Source organism: Calonectris borealis, chromosome Z (assembly GCF_964195595.1).
Source record: "Calonectris borealis chromosome Z, bCalBor7.hap1.2, whole genome shotgun sequence".
NCBI lineage: Eukaryota > Metazoa > Chordata > Aves > Procellariiformes > Procellariidae > Calonectris > Calonectris borealis.
This window is the reverse complement of record NC_134352.1, coordinates 38,751,649-38,771,344: the sequence shown is the minus strand read 5'-3', so window position 1 is coordinate 38,771,344 and position 19,696 is coordinate 38,751,649. Positions and strand designations below refer to the sequence as shown.

Here is a 19,696-nt window from a genome sequence, read left to right as displayed (position 1 = left end):
TGCCCTTCAAATCTATTCACTCAAGTCATTTAAGCGGTAACCCTCTCCAGCATCAGTCACATCTGCTTATTTGATGCTTGAAAGTTTTTTAATCCCTTAACCCTCTCTGTGTGTGTGTGTGTGTGTGCATGTGTGTCTGTATGTAAAAAGCGTTTATTTTCAGGTTGATACTCAAGAGACATTACAATCCAGCTTTACTACCAGCATTTATCCTTCTTTTCTGTAAGGTAATAGGTATATCATGTTATACTGAGCATAACAAAGAAGTTTTTAAATCAGACAAGTGGTGTCCATTCCCTCCTTTAAATAATGTTTCGTCCCTTTCTTCCATCCCATGCTCACTACTGAGCCACATTAATTAAACAATTAAAAATTATACAAATACAGAACTAAGTGTCAATTAACCAGTTGTCTTCTGCTCCTTTCGTTTGAGAGATGTGTGACCAATTCACCTTTCTTTCATTGAATCTTAAGCGTGACACCATAAAAATGTAAACTTTCCTGCACTGCTGGGAACATATACGTGATGAAAATCTGAGATGAGTCAGGCCTGCATGAGAATTGCCTGACTTGGTGTATTTACTTAACCCTGTTTATCACAGGATTATGATGATTTTGAAGTCAAGGACTTAGGGAGAATATAATTCTTTATATGTAAGTGTTAATAACAGGTTCTGGATGAAATTCACAAATAATTGCAAACTCTTACTCGTTTACATATTGCGTCTTCAACAAGCTTGTGCTGTGACTTTGAAATTATATGCTACCAGTAACAAAATAATTACAGTTACTTTAACATATGCAGATTAACTGCATTAGCACTGTATCTTTAAAAACGCCTGTATAATTAATTGCATTGGTTCTCACTTTCCTCTGTATCTCATGCTATGTTACCAGCTGAGGTGAACCCAAGCCCTTAGTTTTATGCAACTCAGAGCAGAAGAATGTAACTGGTCCCCACACTCATGCTGAAAAGAGGTAGTACATAAGGGAAGACTTATCTCTCCTCATCAACTAATGCAGTTGCTTATAGCAGGATGCTTACTTCTGCTTGTTCCTAGAGCCTGCTGGAGTGAACACTTTCCTAGAAAGATGCAGAAGAAAAGAACAGCTGTCTACAGAAACAAATGCATGTTACATCTTGATTGTATTCATGGGCGAGTCCAGTTTAATCCTCTGAAATATTTCTGGACAAGATATTTGGTACATATTAGCTAATGACAGTGTAGATAATAGCTTTCCTGTCCTTTTACTCTTTTTTTTTTTAACATTAGCACTGTATTGACTTTACTAGAAAATTGTAGGGTGAAATTTCCCTGATATTTCTTGATTTATAGGGAAATAGTCTTTCTGCCTCATACGTTTATATGAGCACTTTTCAAAAGTTGTTTAGGAAAGCTCAAAATTGCCTCCACAGAGAAGGATGCTCAGCCCTGAAGCAGGATGAAGACATTAAAGAACTAGGATTTTCTTAACAGAATCATAGAAAAAATTAGGTTGGAAGGGACCTCTGAAGGTCACATAGACCAATTAGATGGCGTTGCTCAGGGACTTGTCCAGCTGAGTTTTGAAAATCTCTGAAAATGGAAATTCCACACTGTCTCTAGGCAGCTCGTTCCAGGGCCTGACCCCTTGCACCAGGAGCCAGTTGTTCTTTACATCCAGCCAGAATTTTTACTGCTGCCTCCTGTGCTTTTGCTGTGCACCTCTGAGAAGCATTTGGCTGGTTAAAACTACAGCATGCCCATCCACCTTGAAGAAAACTGCTGACTGGGGTGTAAAGCACAAGTTTAGATATCACATAATTAAAACCATGCATATACAGATGGCAAAAAAAGACCACGGTTGTGAAGGAAAAGAAAAGGTGCTCTGTAAATCATGTTGAATTTACCTGACCTGCCAAAAGTGACTCTTCATAATATAGTTGTTCCCACATATTTTGCATTTCCATTATGATCAGCTAATGCGAATTTTCAAGAAGCTGGTTATACTGCAATAGGCATACATTGGTATAAAGAATTTGACAACCCATCACAGGCCTTATCTAAAGTATATAGATATCTTGTGACTAGATTATGTGATCTGCCTCTGTCTCTGGTGAAATGAGAGGCTTTAACCACAACATCCCTTTTGTGCTCAGTCAGCACCCCCTTTTTAATACCGTTGTTGGTTCGACAAGTTTTATTAATCATCATGCTAGAACATGCATTTGTGTTTCAACAGCACTTTCACAGCAATTCAGACTTAATGGAGGAGCCTTAAGAAAGCTGTGTTCCAGTCAAGTGAAGTAACACACATCCTCATAAAAGAGGCCCCCAATTTATTTACTTAGAGCCTCGTTTCCTCTTATGTTCTTTCAGTTTTCAACATCCCCTTTGCTACATAGATCTCTATATAGGAAATAATATTGGAACACTGGCAGCAAAGCTCAAAAAGGCCTTATACAAAGGAAAGGTGGTTTTATTTTACAACAAAATTGATTTCACCCACACTGTCATATCCACATACTCACAAGCACCAAGAAGTGTGTGTCCAAGAGATCTGTCAAGCATCAGGTGCCACTAAGTGTGCAGCCAGGTGTCTTCCCAGCATTCAGACTTCCTCAATGATGCAGAGGACAAGGTACACAGACTATCGAAAATCAACGCTTCTCCTAGGTCCCTTTTTAGGTTACTGGTGAAATGCTAATTTTGGATGTACCTTTTTTTTCTTCTTAGGAGATGATAAGTCCCTTCATCCTGTCCCACCTCTGTGAATCACTGCGGTTTACCAATTGTCCTTTGACTCCCAATCTGGGTGCCCTGTGAAGATATACATAGACTTCATGAGGTCTTGATGATCTCCTAATCTAGGTGTCAACACATTCCATGCCTGCATCTCCTCTGCTGCTGTTTGTTGCCCTGCTGCTTCCACACCCAGACACTCTCATTAATACCAACCTAAACCTTTCTATTACATTTCCCTATGTCTAGCTAAACAAAGTTAATTGTCAAGACTTTTCAGCAGTGATGCTAGTTCACACCGTTACTGGCCCTAGACTTCTCCAGTATGTACGTACGCATGCATGCATGCACGTCTGTGTGTACCTGCAGCAGTTCTGATGCTATTCACAAACCGCTGTGCAAATACTGTGTATGAGGTGGTGAGATGGTGAGAACAACCTGCAAAGAGGGAGTTAGCAATAGCTTAAGCCCCACTACTGACCAACACGCAGCTGCAACCTAAATCCCCATTTGGCATCCCCTCCTCCCACTCAGAGTGCATATTGATGTTGCTACTTGGCCAGTCCATGTTACTTGTCTACTCTGATTCATTAGTTGTCTACACAAAAAAGAGAGATTTATTTTCTACCTACCTGATCGAAAAGATACCTTTGGATTCTCTGCAACCACAGGCAGAAAACTTCAGGGATCACCTTCCTCACCCTTCCTACAGTTTACCACAACTATGTCTTAAAACTTAAGATACTCAGATACTATCCTGTTGCAAAGACTGATGATTTCTGCAAGCAGTTAAGACTTCATTGCATGGTAAGCTTTTTTGCGGGCTATTTCTAAACATCTCATAACAGCAGAAACTTACAATTTATTTTGCTTTCCTAATAAAACAAATCCAGATCAAAAAATAGTAGGAACAATTTGCCTCAGTATTTTTCAAACAATTTTCTTTCTACAGTATCTTTGCTGGGAGGCTGGTTAGCTTACTTCAGATTCATTTGATTCATTAAAAAGTCAAGCCAGAACTGTTTGAGGCAACTTTCCTATATTTTTCAATATTGATTTAATTTCCATGGGATATTATTTATTCTTCCCAACGATCACCTGATTTCAGATTATATAATTTTTTATCACTGTATAATTTTTTATCACTGTAGAGAAGAGTTAAAATAAAACTTTCATAAAAAATTAAAGTGAAATTCTAGTTCTGCTTAGACAGGAATATGTTTTCCTCAATGAAACACTTGAATTAAAATCCTTCGGGTTTGTTTAAATCACAAGATTGTTTTGTAACCATCTGTATTATAGGGTCTGCAGGGTGTAGAAAATAGTATAAAAGAGTAAATTAATCAACCCTGTGTCATGAGATGTGTGCCCAGATTACAAATTAATATGTTAGATCTGAAACAGCACACTGAGTCTTGTCTATCATTGCTTAGTGCAGGCCAAAAATATATGTTCATGGAAGACTGTGAGAAAATGCATTTTAGAGCCATCCACTTACCTGTGAGATGTTCATGTGAATTTTTATTTTAAAAATATACTGTACATGGAAACATTCAAGATGTTTAAGAGGCAAAGTTAACTCACAGAAAGGAATGGAAGAAACTGTTGATCTGCAATGATAACGACCACTAAATACTATCACTTGGAGGTCGGGGTGAATATTAACAATCTGCTTTCTTGAATTGAAGCCAAAATACTAGATATCTTTCTTCTTCAATTTATAAAAGAAGGAAAAGATTTAACATACAGGTGCTGAGAATCTCTGTAAGTTAATGAGCTCTCTTAATTCTTATCAAGATTTACAATGTGATCTTTATACTGCATATTAAGTGTATATTAGAAATATATGTTGTCTGGCTGCTATGTGTTGGCTCCAAACTATGGAAGAATGCTCAGGCTGACTACTCCAATAGAGTTATTAAATATAAACAGACTGAAAAGACTTATTTTTAGACTGTAGATTACAGAATTTCATTACATGAATAGTCAGTATGTGCGGTAGTCTAGTTAAGTTTGGCACAGGAAGCATGGGAAAGCCTTAACAGTCTTCATCTAGCACTTAGGCCCACAAGAATGTTCAGTCACAGTAACACCAACAGGTATTTATATACGAAGTAATTTCCGTTATTGCGTCTACCACCATAATAGGGAGTTGGAGGACAAACCAAACCAGACGAACTTTTAAGTTCTTTTGAGAAATCAAACAGAAATAGCACACATCAAGCTAAGAACATTTACTCTAAATTTAACTGAATTGTACTAATCAACATAAAAAACTATAGAAAAAACAATGCTATGCACCAAGGGACTGGCAAACATTAGCAAGGAATAGAATAAAAGTAAGTGCTAGCAGTGAATATCTGCAATGAAATTTTATATCATGCATACAGAGAGAGACATGTCAAAATCCAGTATTTTTATAAAATTTAGTTGGGGATTTTTAGTCCCCTTGTGTGAATGTTTGTTCCTGTTTCTAAAGGTTTTTTTTTAATCTCCCCAGAAGAAAAAGACTAAGGTACAAAGGATAGCTATTTTGTGAAAAGTACACTAATATTAAATAGGTGTCTCCCCATCCTTCATTGACTGATTCAGTGCTGATAAGCAGTTTATTCAGTTTAACCCACACTGTTTCCACAAAGACATATGATGGATGAAATGTGAGTGTATCACATTCTGCTAAATGCATATATAGAATTCCTACCTTTTGATGGTTCAGCTGTGGAAGGCACCTACTGAAATGGTTGTGAAGATCTCCAGGTAAGTCTTGTATCCACTGCTCTGGTGCAATCTGGTTCCATCTGTTGTATGGTCTCTCAGAAGCCTGGCGCTGATGAGTCTCATTGGGCTGTGGGGAAATGGGGTTTATGCGACATCCAAACCTTCTTCAAATATATTTAATGAATTCTCACAGAATTTTCAAAACAGAGTGGTATAAAATAACTGTATGAGTTATCACTTCATATTGTATTAATTCTATATAGGTTTATTTTTCTTTTTCTCAAACAGTATTTGCCTTGTGTTGCCCTTATTTTGTGAATTCCTTTTAAGGTTGCGTTGCAAGTGCAGCTTTGTATGAAGTAATTGAGGCTTTTATGCAAGCATATGTTTTAGATGGTTGCTGGTTTTATGAAGGTGGATGGGTTAAGTGTGAGTTTAAGTGCACCTAGTAGCTTACAGGTTGCTATTTCTTTTTATGTTCATCATCCTACTAGAAGCTTCCTGGATAAATATCACTATTAAAGCAGCCTAATTTGTACCCTTAGACCATCACAGCTGAGACCACTAAAATACAGTAAATCGTTCTACCAAGTTATGTACATACTCCATCTTCAGTATCAACACAGTACAGAGAAAAGCTTTATTTTCTTTTTACACAACCCATGCATAAGAACTAACAAATGCATCTAAACTGGAAGTGACATAACTGTAATTAAAGCAAAAAGATTAATGAGGATATTATACATAAAAACTGAATGAACCACAAATGAAATAAATACAAAGTAAAAGTTATGTAAATACTATGGAAAATCAAAAAAGAATGAGGCATTATGCTCATCATGTAACTTTAAAATAGTCTGTAATATTTGCTAATTAATCCAACATTACTGGAAGCAAAATCACACAGATTATCTACATCGTATTTTCCATCTTGTGTGGAAATAAACTTGGCTTCCTTAAAAAATCAATCAGTATTTTCTTCTCTCTTCTCAGTACTAAATCTTTGCAAGAACAGAGCTTTCCTATCTTCTTTGAAAGCTATAAATAAGTTGGGATGTCATGCCTTTTTTTTCCAAGATTTATCACAGTGTTTTTTTTTCCTGCTGTGTGCTTTTTTATATTATTTTTTGATTCCCCTGGAAAGGTTTAAAGCACATTACACAGACAGCACGTGTCTCATATGCTTCTGTACCTCTTTTAAAGCAAAAATTCTCAGGATGGAAATGAATGTCATGTATTTGCAAATTAAGCTGCTCATCAAGCTTCTCATGTTTCAAAGTCTGTATAAAGGAAATAATGAAGAAAGGGTATATTTTGGAGTATGTATCTTCCTTGTCTGTCATAGGAAGATTCTACCTACACGGAAATTATCAAGGGAAAAAAATGCTATACTTCCGTCTACCAAAAGGCTGAGGACCAATTGCTTTTTTGTGTGTGTGTGAAAGGGAGGAGAAGGGTTTAAATTTCTGCAATGGTAGTGTGATTCATTTGGTATTCTCTCTTGCTGTAACCAAAGCAGGTCTGTGAAGAAGGGTCTCATCTTACATGACAGAAAGTCATGTACCTATTTTAAAGGAATGTCGGGATAATATCTGTGACTCTTCTCTCCAAGCACATTTATTAGACTCTTTTTCCCCTTCAGTAGTTTATTATTCCTTGACACATAGTAATAGATCATTTACTTACAAAAGGGATGTAACTACACTGGTAAAAATGAAGACTTTTGTTGACAGCAAGAAACATCTAATCATGAATTGAGACTGAGCTATGAAAAAACCCGATTTTGCCACAAAAACTTCCCCATGGAACCTCTAAAACCCCAGTTAGTTTTTGGATTTTGCTCAAATTGAAGTCCTGATTTAATTTATTTTAAACACAGTTTTTTTCATTTACTTTTCATGTATGTTTCAATTCTAAGCAGATTCATTGTAAGCCTCCTCCTAGAAGTTAAATACATTGATCAGAAGTCATTCCCTCTGCGAGCAGAAGGTAGAAATATCTGATAGATCTTGAGTTCTAGTTCAGTAGTTGGAGCATTTCCCGTAAAAGCTGAGCTTTATTCACCACTTCCTGATGTATGCAAGGATTCACTTAAAGAGAAGCAAATTTTAATGTAGATCACTTAAATTTGAACATTACTGTTTTACTGAAACTGTTAAAAGATAGATGTTTGGTTCCTGTAGGCATGACATTTCAAAAATATTGCAACGATATCATTCAGCAAACACACTGGAAGGAGGCGTCTGTTTCTCTTAATTTTAAATAATTTCTGTATCAGCTTTCTAGCAACTTGCTTGGAAAAGATAAATTGGCCAGGGAGCCAATTAAAGTTACCCTTTAATAAAGTAATAAAGTCCGCTTAATTATTCCCTTAAAGCATAGTTAAAGCAGAACTGGCTAATTGATCCCAACATTTAAAGGTGTTGGTTGAAAATCAGGCTCAGATGCAAGATGTCATTCCTCCTTCAAACTCAGATCAAGCAAAGACCTTCCCACTTGGATTCTCAGGGTTCTTGATTCTATCATTAAGTCAAGAGGACTCTGATTCTTCAGTAGTTAAGGCTGATTCTTCTTAGGTTGGATGTCGGGAGGATGGGAAGATGTTGGGAGGATGTCGGAAAAGAAAAGTTTTTTGGAACCACAGGGAACCTGCTTCCCACCCAAAGCATCCCAATAGCCTTCAAAGCTTGTGGAAGAGTTCAGCCATTCTCTTCCCAGAAAAACTAGGTAGCATTTAAAGCATTCCAAAATTCTAGGAAGTTTACGTACGGCACTCTTTTTTTTTAAAACATTAGTAAGTTAAAAGACTGTTCACAGGGTATTATTAATTAGGTTAAGTTGCATTTTGACTTCATATGCATATGATGGCCTCCAATCAAACTCTTCTCAACTCTTAAGGTACAGGAAGCCAAATGAAGAGTGTTTCATGGCTGTCTTCATGCATTAAAGTTTCTTTGTCTTACAATGTTGTAACAGAAAAAGTCGTATCATGTCACACTATACTTGCCAAGCTCTAAGGGAAGGCTTGCAGCCTAATGGAAGCTAACAGCAAGGAGCACCCAGGACAGTCCACCAAGTCCATCAAGTCTGTGTAAAGAACTTGTAACCAGTGCTTTTGTTCAGCTGGCATTTTTGAAGTGTTCCCCCACACTCCTTTTTGTTTCCCTGTTCCATAGATGACAAGGACATGTTTTTAAAGGAATCCTTTATGTTTTGAAGGAACTACTCCTTCTCCATCCCAATAACGTTGACTCCCTTGCGACAAGAAGACAATTTAGTGCAAAATGCAGTCTTTTGTTTTGCTTTTGTCAACATCTGAGGGCCTTTTTTACCTACAAACACTTTGCCTAGTCACGTGAAATGCTAGTTAGCTGTCAGCTAGCTGCACACTCCTGGGCTTCTCTGTACAAACACAACCACTTGCACTTGCTCAGATAACCTGAACGACCATCATTTGGGAGTAGTGTAATGCAGAGCTCCAAGCTCCCACTCGGGCAATACCCTGACTCACAGAGTCTGGCTGCAGCAGAGTGTCAAATGCAGTTAGGCTTGCCCTGCCATGCCTAAGGGCGAGTCATGCAGGAGCTGTTAGCAATTCAGAAGAAAGAACAAATGGCCTTGATGGGCAGCCAATCTCAAATGCTTCTCAATCAAGTGGACACTCTCCCATGCCACCTCAGGGATCACCACACCTGTGATGGGCATGGCATGGGAATGCATGATCATGCATTTCTCCTTCCAGGCATGAAAAGGCAGTCTCCTTCTGTGGACAACTCCCAGTACCCACAGAAACTGGGAAGAGTGGTTAGCTCTTGAAAGAGTTGCTAGCACTTGATGATCCTGCTCTGGGAGGGTTTTCCAAAGTAATGGCTCTCTAGAACCTCCCTTTTGTTCCCTAGAGAAGATGACATCTACAACCACTCTGAGGCAGCCCAGGATTAACCGTATTCCCCTTTCAAATTGCCCTCCCCCTAACCGCATAAAGGCACTACGTTGTAAGTAGTGTGTGTAGGATTGAATGCAGTCCTTGCCCCTGGGTGCAGATATCCCTCCAGAAATTACTCTTTGTTGATTTCACATTTGGTCTGATGATTTCAGGAACCGTCTCCCAGACAACACCTGGTTGGACTCAAGCAATGTTTCATTCAAGAAGCAGCCACATCACATTTTTGTTTTGTGGCCCTGCGGTAAAACTGGAAGGCTTGTGAGTGAGGGTGGTAACAGCAGTTACCGGCAGTGCACATTTTGGTCTGGCTCTCTGGATGTTCAGAAGCAACTGAGCTTTGAAAAAGACTATATCTGGAATTGGTTCTTTCAGAAAACAATGTAATTGTAACAGGCTTGTAATTTAGTCTGTTGGAGGAACAAAATTCTTGATAGTGTTTGTGTAAAGGCAGCATGGGAAGTGCCCACGATAAAACAGACCATGCAGGTCATGCTAAAAAATATGTTAAGGAGGAAAAGGATGTTGTCAATCTCTATAAGAGCATGACTAAACAAAGGAAATACCCTTGGAGTATTGGCTGTTTTAAAGCAGATCCCATCTCTGCTGCCTGTGAAGCATACATTAGTCATTGCAAATTGGCATAATTGAAAGGCAGTAAACACAAACCTTGTGCTATTTGGACCCTGTTCTATGCCTTGTATCATGCATGGGATCTACCAAGAGAAAAATTTGAGGAGGTAAAGAACTTAGAAAAAGAAATCCAGAAACTGGAGGATGACATTCCCAAATTAATAGAACAAAACACTACCTTAATCAGAAGAGAGGAAGATCTTAGATCTTGTTTACAAATTAAACAACTAGAGTTAGACATTGGAAAAGTGCAAGATTAGAAACAGGAGGGTTTAGAAAATTATCTAGAAAAAGCTAGAGCAGTAGCTCGGTTTCTAGCAAGGCAACGTAAAGTCATCCCATCAATGCATCAGTGCAATGCAATCATTGAAGAGCTAACAAAAAACATCTGTTTGCATTAAGGGTTAATAGCTGTTGTGAAGGCAGAAGAACTTCCTGTTACTTTCCTAACCCCTGAACCTTCTTGCCCAAGAATTTATTCTGAAACTTGGGAACCCTCTCCCAAAGACACACTGCCAGGAGCTCCTTCCAGCCCTGAGCTGGACGGACTCCATCCCATTAACCCTATAGTAACCTAAAAGGTTGAAAGGACAGGAAATAGAGGAACAAGTGTTCAGGAAGAAGTAAGGGAAACAATCCAACAGAAGTCCCACAAGGCTAAGTCCACTGTAGACCAGTTAGGTTCTTTACACAGAAATACTCTGACTGGTGCACTCGAGTGTGGAGCATGTATCCACATTTAAATGGAGAAGATGTAAACCCAGCTGGCTCATGGAAGTCTGTCTAATACAGATGCACATATGTTTAGGGAAGATTTAAGCATTTTAGCCAATCCAGACACAAACTTTTAAAAGAGGTTTTAGCCCCATTTTTCCCAGGGAAGTCTTAATACTCATTTGAGAATGACTGCACTGTTGCTGGATGCTGGGACCATCAGGAGGCCCAGTCAGTTGTAAGGGAAGAACTCCTGTGAGCCCATTTAAACTGTGATTTATTCTCTCACTTTGCCTCAGGCAGAAGGGCAGAAAATCTCAGAAATCCCAAATTTCAGTGTTTCTTCATGGAGTAGTCTAACCTTTAGCCAGAAGCGACCACGTTTTAATCAAAGCCACTTAGGATAAAGAAAACCAAGGCCATCCAAAGGTGCAATTCAACTCATTGCCTCCTCATAATCCCTGCCCAAAATCTCCTGAACTCGCACAAGATCCATTAAGAAATCAACTCTGGAAGGAACTAAATGATCTTGGAGAAGATATGACAATCTACCATAATCAAATCTACTGATACTTTCATGGAGGCTCTATGAATATGTTAATGTTAATCATAATCAACATTAATCTATTAATGTTAATCATAATCAACATTGATCTTCAAAGTGTTATTGTCCTGTGTATAGCCCTCGCCCAGAACTGGGTTAAAAAAAAGTTAATAAGAAACCAGGATGATGAAGCTAGTGAGTCGGTGTTTGACTGGAGGAGATCAAGATGTACATGTTTTAATTTAAGAACACTATGGTGATAGATAGTTTAGTTTGTTGTGGATTCTATATTGCTCGCTTTTGTAATTTTAAACAATGAAGATTTGTTGCTTAGAAGTTAGATAACTAACAGGTGTGTGTTTGTAATTGTGTGGAGTAGTAATTAATTATAAACTGTGTGTTTTAGAGGTAGTGATGATTAATTTTAGCTATGGAAACTATAAACAAACATGGTCCAAGCATGGCTCAGGGACAAATTGTGACCCTATAAGGTAAAGAGGAAATAAGTTCATGAAGAGTTCACTACCCTGCCGACCACCAGAGACCACCCAAGACCCTCAAGGGGACCCTAAAGGCTTTAGTGCGCATGTGTTTAAGAGGATGTAATATTATAATTAGTTCTCGGAAATGTAATGAATATGTAAAAGAGAAATTTAAAATATGTATGAGAAGCATGGATATAAACAGAAAGGTGACTAGACCAGGTGTGCTTGATTTGTGGCAAGTCCACCGAGCATCTAGGCCTGAATAAAACAATATGTCTCCTGAGCGTGTGGAATTGGTTACTTGTAGCTGGGCACGAATCCGCTTTTCGGACTACAAATAGAGCTGAAAAGGTAGAAGCAAGGACTACAGCAAGTTCCCTGTCCCCCCAGTGAATCGGTATCAAGGTCTGTAAAGTGAGTTTGGCCAACTCGACAGTGAGTTCTAGACAAGGTCTGTAGGTTCTGCTAGGGAAGCCCAAGCTCCTGTGGGCTGGCACCACAGATCCTGGCACCTTTGCCAATTGATTCTTGGGGATGATCCTCAGCCAAAATGGTCATTGGGAGCTCAGAAAAAAATGCCCCAATTATTAACAGACACAGGAGCATCCACGAACATTCTTGAGATGTCTATGGTAAACTCAAGCAGAAAAACTCAAGTGCAGGTTACTTTAAGCAGTTAGGGTGGAGCCCACCAGCATGCCCCAGTTTGGGAAAATGTCGCCTTACAGTTAGGGAAATTACAGGGAGTAATGCATAGCACAGTTAGCAAGAGCCCAGAAGAAGGAATTTTAGGTGTACCATTTCTAAAGGAAAATTGTCCTACAGTGGATTTGGCAAAAAGAAATTTATGGTATTTTGAGGGAGGACCCTCAGTCATTTCTGCTGTGCACAGCTGGGCTGCACTTAAGGTACCAGACCCATTGCTACCAAGACTAATGATGCTTGGGCAGGAAATCCATGGAAGCTTGGTCACAGAACGAGACCAAGTGTGATAGGATTGAAGCAGATATGATCATCTTGTAAATGAAGGTGTTCTCATAGAGGTGCTGTCTCTCTGTAATGCTCCCCTGTGGCCTGTGAGCAAAGCAGATCAGACTTGGAGGCTTATGGTGGACTACAGAGCATTGAATGTCTGTACAACCCTGGAAGCATTTGTTTGTGCTTGCCAAATACAAGGAAGTTGTGACAGCAGTTGCACCACGATCAGTAGGTAAAAGGCTAAGTTAGTTCAAAACTAAGTCAAATACTTAGGGATGTCCTTGGATGAAAATGGGTGAATCCCTGCATGTTCAGATTGGAAACACGGTAAAATTCCAGCCTCAACCAATGCTCACTCATTATGGTAATTTTTAGGCTTAATTAATTTTCCCCAAGACTTTATCAAATCCTTTGCAAAAAAACACGAGCCTTTATATTGGCTACTCAAGAAAAAATGTAAATGGATATGGGGAAATGAACAGAGTGAAGCACTCCTAACTTCCAAGATTTACATAGGGCCATTGCATTAGCCCACCCAGACCTTTCTCCCCCTTTTTACTTTCAGTTAGCTGGTTCCCCTGAAAGCACAGGAGCCACCCTTATTTAAATTCAAACAGGGAAACCAAGGGTTATTGCATACGCATCCAGACTTGTGGATGTAAGTGAACAGAAATTCAGCCCACGTGTGAGGGTTTGCCTTGCCCTAGTATGGACCCTGAAACATTAGGATTATGTAATTGGAAGCTCCAAAGGGATTATGCAAACTGCACACTCCTCTCCAAGATCATTTCAGGTAAAATCAAGGACAGTCAGGTTAGCAGCCCCAGAACTGCACAGTGGACTCCAGCTTTAGTAAATCATGGTGTCAGCTTCAAAACTGCACCCCAAGAATCTGTAGCCCCAAATGGGTTGCTGAAGGAGGGAGAATTACAGTTTTCCCTTCCCAAGGTAGAGAAAGTTTCTTGGCCTGCAAAATGCAGTGACTCACAAGAGGAAGCTGTAAAAAAGGGCTTTACCATCTGCCACACAGATGGGTGCCCCTTTTATGACAAAGGTATTACCAAAACAGGATACAAAGCAGTTATGTCCTAGATGGTAGAGTACTGTTTGGTCCAGCATGTCCTCAATCTGCATAAACTTCAGAGCTGCAGGCAGTGTTGGAGGTTTTGAGATTCGAATTGCCAAATGTTCTTCTGGCAGTTTATATAGACTCAGACTGGACCACGCTTGGCAACACTCTGACCTCCTATTTGGTTAGCAAGAAATCCAGAAGTCTTCAGATGGCAAGCCAGTAGCACACAATGTTAAATGGCAACAAATACCTAATCTAACCTATACCACAAAAGGAGTAATCTGCATCACACACACTCCTGCCCATAGTGAACAGCAAACAGCAGCAGCATACTGTAATAACTAATATGGCTGATAACATGGCCAAACAAGCTGTATGCAAGTCTGAGCCCAGCACAGAGCACAATCCTGATTTCGTCCCTGTTGCAGCTGTCATGGCTCAGGGCAGAACTGGAAGAGTCATTTTAGGTTTTAGTACCTTCCAGGAAGGAGATGCAGAGATTAAAGAATTGGCTAAAGCAGGAAAAGCCCAATCAGGTCAATTCACTGCAGTATGGGAAAGTAATAGCTACTGGGCTGCAGATGCAGAAGAAAGTAAGCATCGGATTGTGTTTCAGAATACACAATATCTAATCCAATTCATACATTAGGAAGGCCATAAGGCTAAGGTAAACACTCTGAGCAGAGCGAAGGACACTGGTTAGCGGCCAGATTATGCTGGAGTAGACACCCTAATCCAGCACCAATGTATTAAATACCCATAAGTATGACTGCAGATTGACTTCGTGGGACGTCTGTCAGTGACAGCTCGAAACAACAAATACATCATGGTAGTATCAGATCCTTTCAGAAGAACCAACACCGCAGCCACCACTGAAAACCTGTTGCTTAAAATCTTTTCATGACAGGATATGCTCCATACCATAGATTCTGATCTCGGCACCCACTTTGTCTGAACATTTACGCATGAGCTGTGCAAAGCTCTAGGAATAAAATAAAGGTTCCACACTGAAGGGCACCCCACATTTTCACATTTACTGAAGCACATAAACCACAGAGTTAAGGAAGCTTTAAGAAAATGGTGCAAAGCTAATGGCAAGAATTGGTGTGAGAAACTGCATTATTGTCACGGCATTGTCAGGATCTGAAGCAACTCATGGTTATATTCTCTTCCAAGTTATGACACAGTGGCAAATGAGAATGCTCAAGTCCTGGTGGTTTGGGGTAGAGTCATCCAGCCTTTGGGAACACAAAGTAGTTACAGATGAGTGGGTGGAAACATTAGTGGAAGAAATAGCCAAGGCTCACCAAGACATAGGAAGACAACTGGGGAAAGCCCAAGTGGGTATGGACAAAAAGTTAAGATATGATAGCAAACCAGTTACATGGGGTGTACACCAGCCAGTAATGTATAGGAAATTCCCTGTGAACAAACACTCTCTGACACATCGGTAGGATGGACCCGCCTACATTATGGATAAGGTTAGTCCTGCTGTTTATCAGGACTAAACTAAGAAATTTCACAGGGCAAGTACGGCAGGCCATGGAGAAAATACTTCCATGCTTCTCAACAGAGGGAATAGAAAGCTGAACCTTCAGCCACCACAGATAGGTGAATTCCCAGCGTGGACTTCAGTAACGCTAATTTCATCCTTTCATGGTGTGGTAACAGGTGTTTGAAAATAAATAGTTCCACACATTTTTGTTATAACTTTATCCTTTACCAGGGAGTGAGGGTGGGGAGGGGGTTGGCAATAACATCCTTCTCTAGTTCTGTTCTTCACAGGAAAATTGCACTCATATCTATCCATCTGGTTGATATATGCAATGAGAGCACAACAGTCAAGACCATCCAATCCATTGATAAGCAACCAAGACTTGGAGCTGCTAAATGAAGCAGTACTGTGTTGGACTAGCATATGCAATCATTCGATGGTCACAAGAGTGAAACATACCAACGCTCCCATGTTTTCCATACACCAAGATGGACTGAAAGGATCCAGCATCCCTCTGGAGATTTGCTATGCTTTTGTTATAGCACACGTCTTTAGCAGCTGCTAAAAAGGGAATTATTGTGGCTTGTAAACCATCGCAGAATTATGCAGGGAAAAACCCAGATGCCAGCATCACCCGTGATGTTTATACTGGGACTTGTGAGGTGGTGCTGTCAGTTATTGCCTAGGCTCCCATTTCTCCTTTTAGTCTTGCTATTCTAACAGGGTCTCAAGCTGCAAGGGTTAAACTGTTAGGCTTGCCCTGCCATGCCTAAGGGCGAGTCATGCAGGAGCTGTTAGCAATTCAGAAGAAAGAACAAATGGCCTTGATGGGCAGCCAATCTCAAATGCTTCTCAATCAAGTGGACACTCTCCCATGCCACCTCAGGGATCACCACACCTGTGATGGGCATGGCATGGGAATGCATGATCATGCATTTCTCCTTCCAGGCATGAAAAGGCAGTCTCCTTCTGTGGACAACTCCCAGTACCCACAGAAACTGGGAAGAGTGATTAGCTCTTGAAAGAGTTGCTAGTACTTGATGATCCTGCTCTGGGAGGGTTTTCCAAGGTAATGGCTCTCTAGAACCTCCCTCTTGTTCCCTAGAGAAGATGACATCCACGACTCCCCTAACTCAGCCCAGGATTAACAGCAATCTTTTATCCTCTGCCGGTACTGCTGCAAACAGAGCTTTGAAGGACCCCTTTTTGTTAATATATATTTTTTTAATATTTGTAAATTTTAAGACTCCATAAGAATCAACGCAATTTTTTCAAATAACTATGAGGTCTGCATACAACAAAGGAGAGAGAGAAGGAAGGAAGGAAAATAAGAAGGTGCAAACCAGACAGCAGGGCTTTTGACCCCACTTCACTACAAACCTTAAAGATAGGTACAATTCTCCTCACTTTACTCTGAGAAAGCAAAGCTCTCTTTTTCACGCTTTCTCACTCTTTCCCTCTCTTTTCCTAATGCTCTTGGAAGCTTCTCTTTTTAGTTAAGTCATCCTTGCTCTAAGTTTCTTTAGATTGTAAACAGATAATGTCCCAGATTCTGCGGAACCCCTTTGTCAGAGGAATTACTGGGGATACAGTTGCTCTTTGATGAAATTCAGAGTTGTGAAATTAACAAAGGGCTGACTAAAGATACGATTCGTTCTCCTGTTTTGCAAGCACAATTTTAAGCAAAATATGTATGCCTCTACATTCATGTTCCTGTATTTTATTTTCTGTCAAAGACTCTGAATTTATGAATTATGTGATCCGTGAGTGCGAATCGGAAATTTGGATTTTACCCTGAGTATTTACTACTGTCAAACTAAGAAATCCCAAATATGTACCCATCCTTTGAACCAAATCATCCTTTCCCCAAATCAATTTTATTTCTTGGACTCCCAGTGTACATGCAGCTCTGAGCCATATGCAAAAGCCCTACGCATAACAACACTTTACAGCTCTCGTCTTATGATGTTGTAACAGAAAAAAGTCATATCATGTCACGATATACTTGCCAAGCTCTACTTTGAAAAAAGTACCCATTTGATTTGTTAAGGCAGACCGGGCCCCGGCTGTTCACCTGTTTTCGTTGTTGAACAAATTACTTAATTTGTCAGAGGAAAACACGATCTTACCTACTGATGTTTCCCATTTTGTTATCAGACTGAAGCTATGAACGGCTCTTGGAAGTCTATGCTTGGATGACATACCAAACTGATGGACTAGGATTTGATGACACTCCATCGTATTTTCATCAGAATGCCTACAAGTGATTTTACTTTATTCTTTCCTACGATTAAGGGCTTACACATAGTTTCATCTGAAAATTTCTGGTATGGCTTACTGAATTTCTTTGTGTTCAACTCTATCTCAATCATGCACATTTCATTAATTAGAAATTGCTCTCTATGACAGTCAAGAAGCTTGCTGCTTCTCTTCTAGATGTCCTGGGATTTAACACTAATGGTTCAGTAGATGACACTTATCTGTGGTCTGGCAATTGATGAACAACAATCTTGACCACTTGCAGGTTTTCCATCAACTGCCCTCTCAGGTATGGTCCATCAGCCTACTGGAAACAAAAGGCTGGGAGCACCCAGAACAGTCCACTAAGACTGTGTAAAGAACTTGTAACCAGTGCTTTTGTTCAGCTGGCATTTTTGAAGTGTTCCCCACCCCTTTTTTTGCCTCCCTGTTCCATAGATGACAAGGAGGACCCGTTTTTAAAGGAATCCCTTAAGTTTTGAAGGAACTACTCCTTTTCCATCCCAGTAACGTTGCCTCCCTTGCGATGCGAAGATCATTTAGCACAAAATGCATCTTTAGCTTTTGAGATCACGCACACCCGAAAGCCTCTATTACACACGCTTTGCCTAGTCACGTGAAATGCTAGTCAGCCTTCAGATACCCGCACACCCCTGGGCTTCCGTGTACAAACACGACCACCAACACTTCCCCAGATCACCTGAACATTGTTTGAGGGTTGGAAGATAACCAGGGACACCGCAGAAACCCGCTGCAAAATGCTGGGCACTCTGTAACCCGTAAGGCTGCCAGCCATAGCCCTGGGCCCCAGGTAGGCCGCGGCCCCAAGGCCTGCCTGGGGAGGAGCCGCTGCTGGTGAGCGGCACCGCCGCCACGGACCGCTGCGGCCCGCCCGTGAGGCGGCGCCGGGCGCGCTGCGGAGAGCGGGCGGGTGGGGCGGGGCGAGGGCCGCCCGCCGCCTCAGGGCCGGGTAGGCCGTGTTTCGAGGCGGCCCGGCGGTCGGCCGCCCGCCGTAGGGCTCCGGCAGCGACCCGCGGCACCGCCGTTACGGTGGGTAGCGGGCAGGGCGAAACGGCGGCAGAAGAGCGGCGGGCGGCGGCCGCGGCCGCGCAGGCGCGATGGGATCAGCGACGGCGGGCGGGGCGGGGGAGCGCGTCCTCTGCTCCTGTCGCAGTTCGGGAGCCGCAGTGCGCCTGCGCGCTGGAAGGGGGGGCAGGGCGGGGGAGGAGGGCGGGGCCCGGCCCTGTGTTTTGAACGGCTCGATGCGGGTGGCTCACTATTTGGCAGGAAGGTGAGGAGGCCTCTATCCTGGCGGTGGAGCTCGCGTAGGGAGAGGGGGATCCAAATGTGGCAGAGGCGAGCAGGAGGCGGCGGCGGCGGCGGCGGAGGGGGGCAAACGAGACAAGGGGAGCGGCCGTCCCCGCTGCCGCCGCGGAGCAGCTGAGCGGCCTGGCAAGGCAGGGGGCTGCGGCAGCGGCTGCAGCGCTGGCACCCCCGGGCCGCCCGCCTGGCACCCCCGGGCGCCCGTCCCGCCGGCAGGTGAGCGAGCGGGGAAGGCGGGGGAGGGGAGGCGGGGGGGGGGGGGGGGAGAGCGCAGCCCGTCGCGCCGCCCTTGGCCTGGCCCGGCCCAGTACCGGGCAGAGCCGGAGGGAGTCGCTGTGGGGGGAGCCGGAGCCGCCGCTCCCAGCCCAGCCTCGCCTCGCCTCGCCTCCCCTCCCCCGGGGCTGACATGCTGTATCCACCCGCGGCGTCCCGGCTCCGCGCCCCCTCCTCCGCCCTGGTCTGGCGCCCCTTCCGTCCCGTCCCGCCGCCCGCCTCAGCGGCCCGCCCGGAAGTCGCGGGAGGCGGGCGGCAGCGGGGCCGCGGGGACCCCGGGCTCATGTTGCCGTCTCTGCCCTCCCTTCCCCCGCAGCGCCCCGGCTGCCTGGCAACCCCCGCCCTTCCGGGCTCCGGGGGGCTGCCGCCCTCCCCTGGCATGGGCCCCGCTCGGCATCCACTCCCCGTCCCCTGCTGGAGGGGAGGGGTCGGGGCCGCCCCCCCTTCCCCTCTGCGGAGCTATTGTATGCGGGCTGGGGCCCGCCGAGGGGCTGCCGCCAGATAAGCCTCCCCCTCCATAGCGCACGGCGGGGGAG

The 19,696-nt window shown here is 42.6% G+C and overlaps 1 protein-coding gene and 1 long non-coding RNA gene across 9 annotated transcripts in view; one reads left to right on the top strand and one right to left on the bottom strand.

The window, feature by feature from the left end:
* Positions 1-18,528, bottom strand: part of LOC142075570 (uncharacterized) — a 56,938-nt gene extending 38,410 nt beyond the window's left edge. For 4 of the 5 annotated variants that reach the window (XR_012670925.1, XR_012670926.1, XR_012670923.1 and 1 more), the window contains exons 1-2: positions 3,356-3,549; positions 2,513-2,801 (exon numbers count right to left, since the gene is read on the bottom strand). This is a non-coding gene — a long non-coding RNA (uncharacterized LOC142075570). Of the gene's footprint in view, positions 1-2,512; positions 2,802-3,355; positions 3,550-5,424; positions 5,569-17,434 lie in introns of those variants that run through there. The other variant, XR_012670927.1, reaches the window with a different exon arrangement.
* The window catches only part of SPIN1 (spindlin 1), a 56,822-nt gene continuing 55,628 nt past the window's right edge, over positions 18,503-19,696 (top strand). For 2 of the 4 annotated variants that reach the window (XM_075137037.1, XM_075137038.1), the window contains exon 1: positions 18,860-19,103. The gene's annotated coding sequence lies outside the window, so the exon portion shown is untranslated. The other 2 variants (XM_075137041.1, XM_075137042.1) reach the window with 2 other exon arrangements.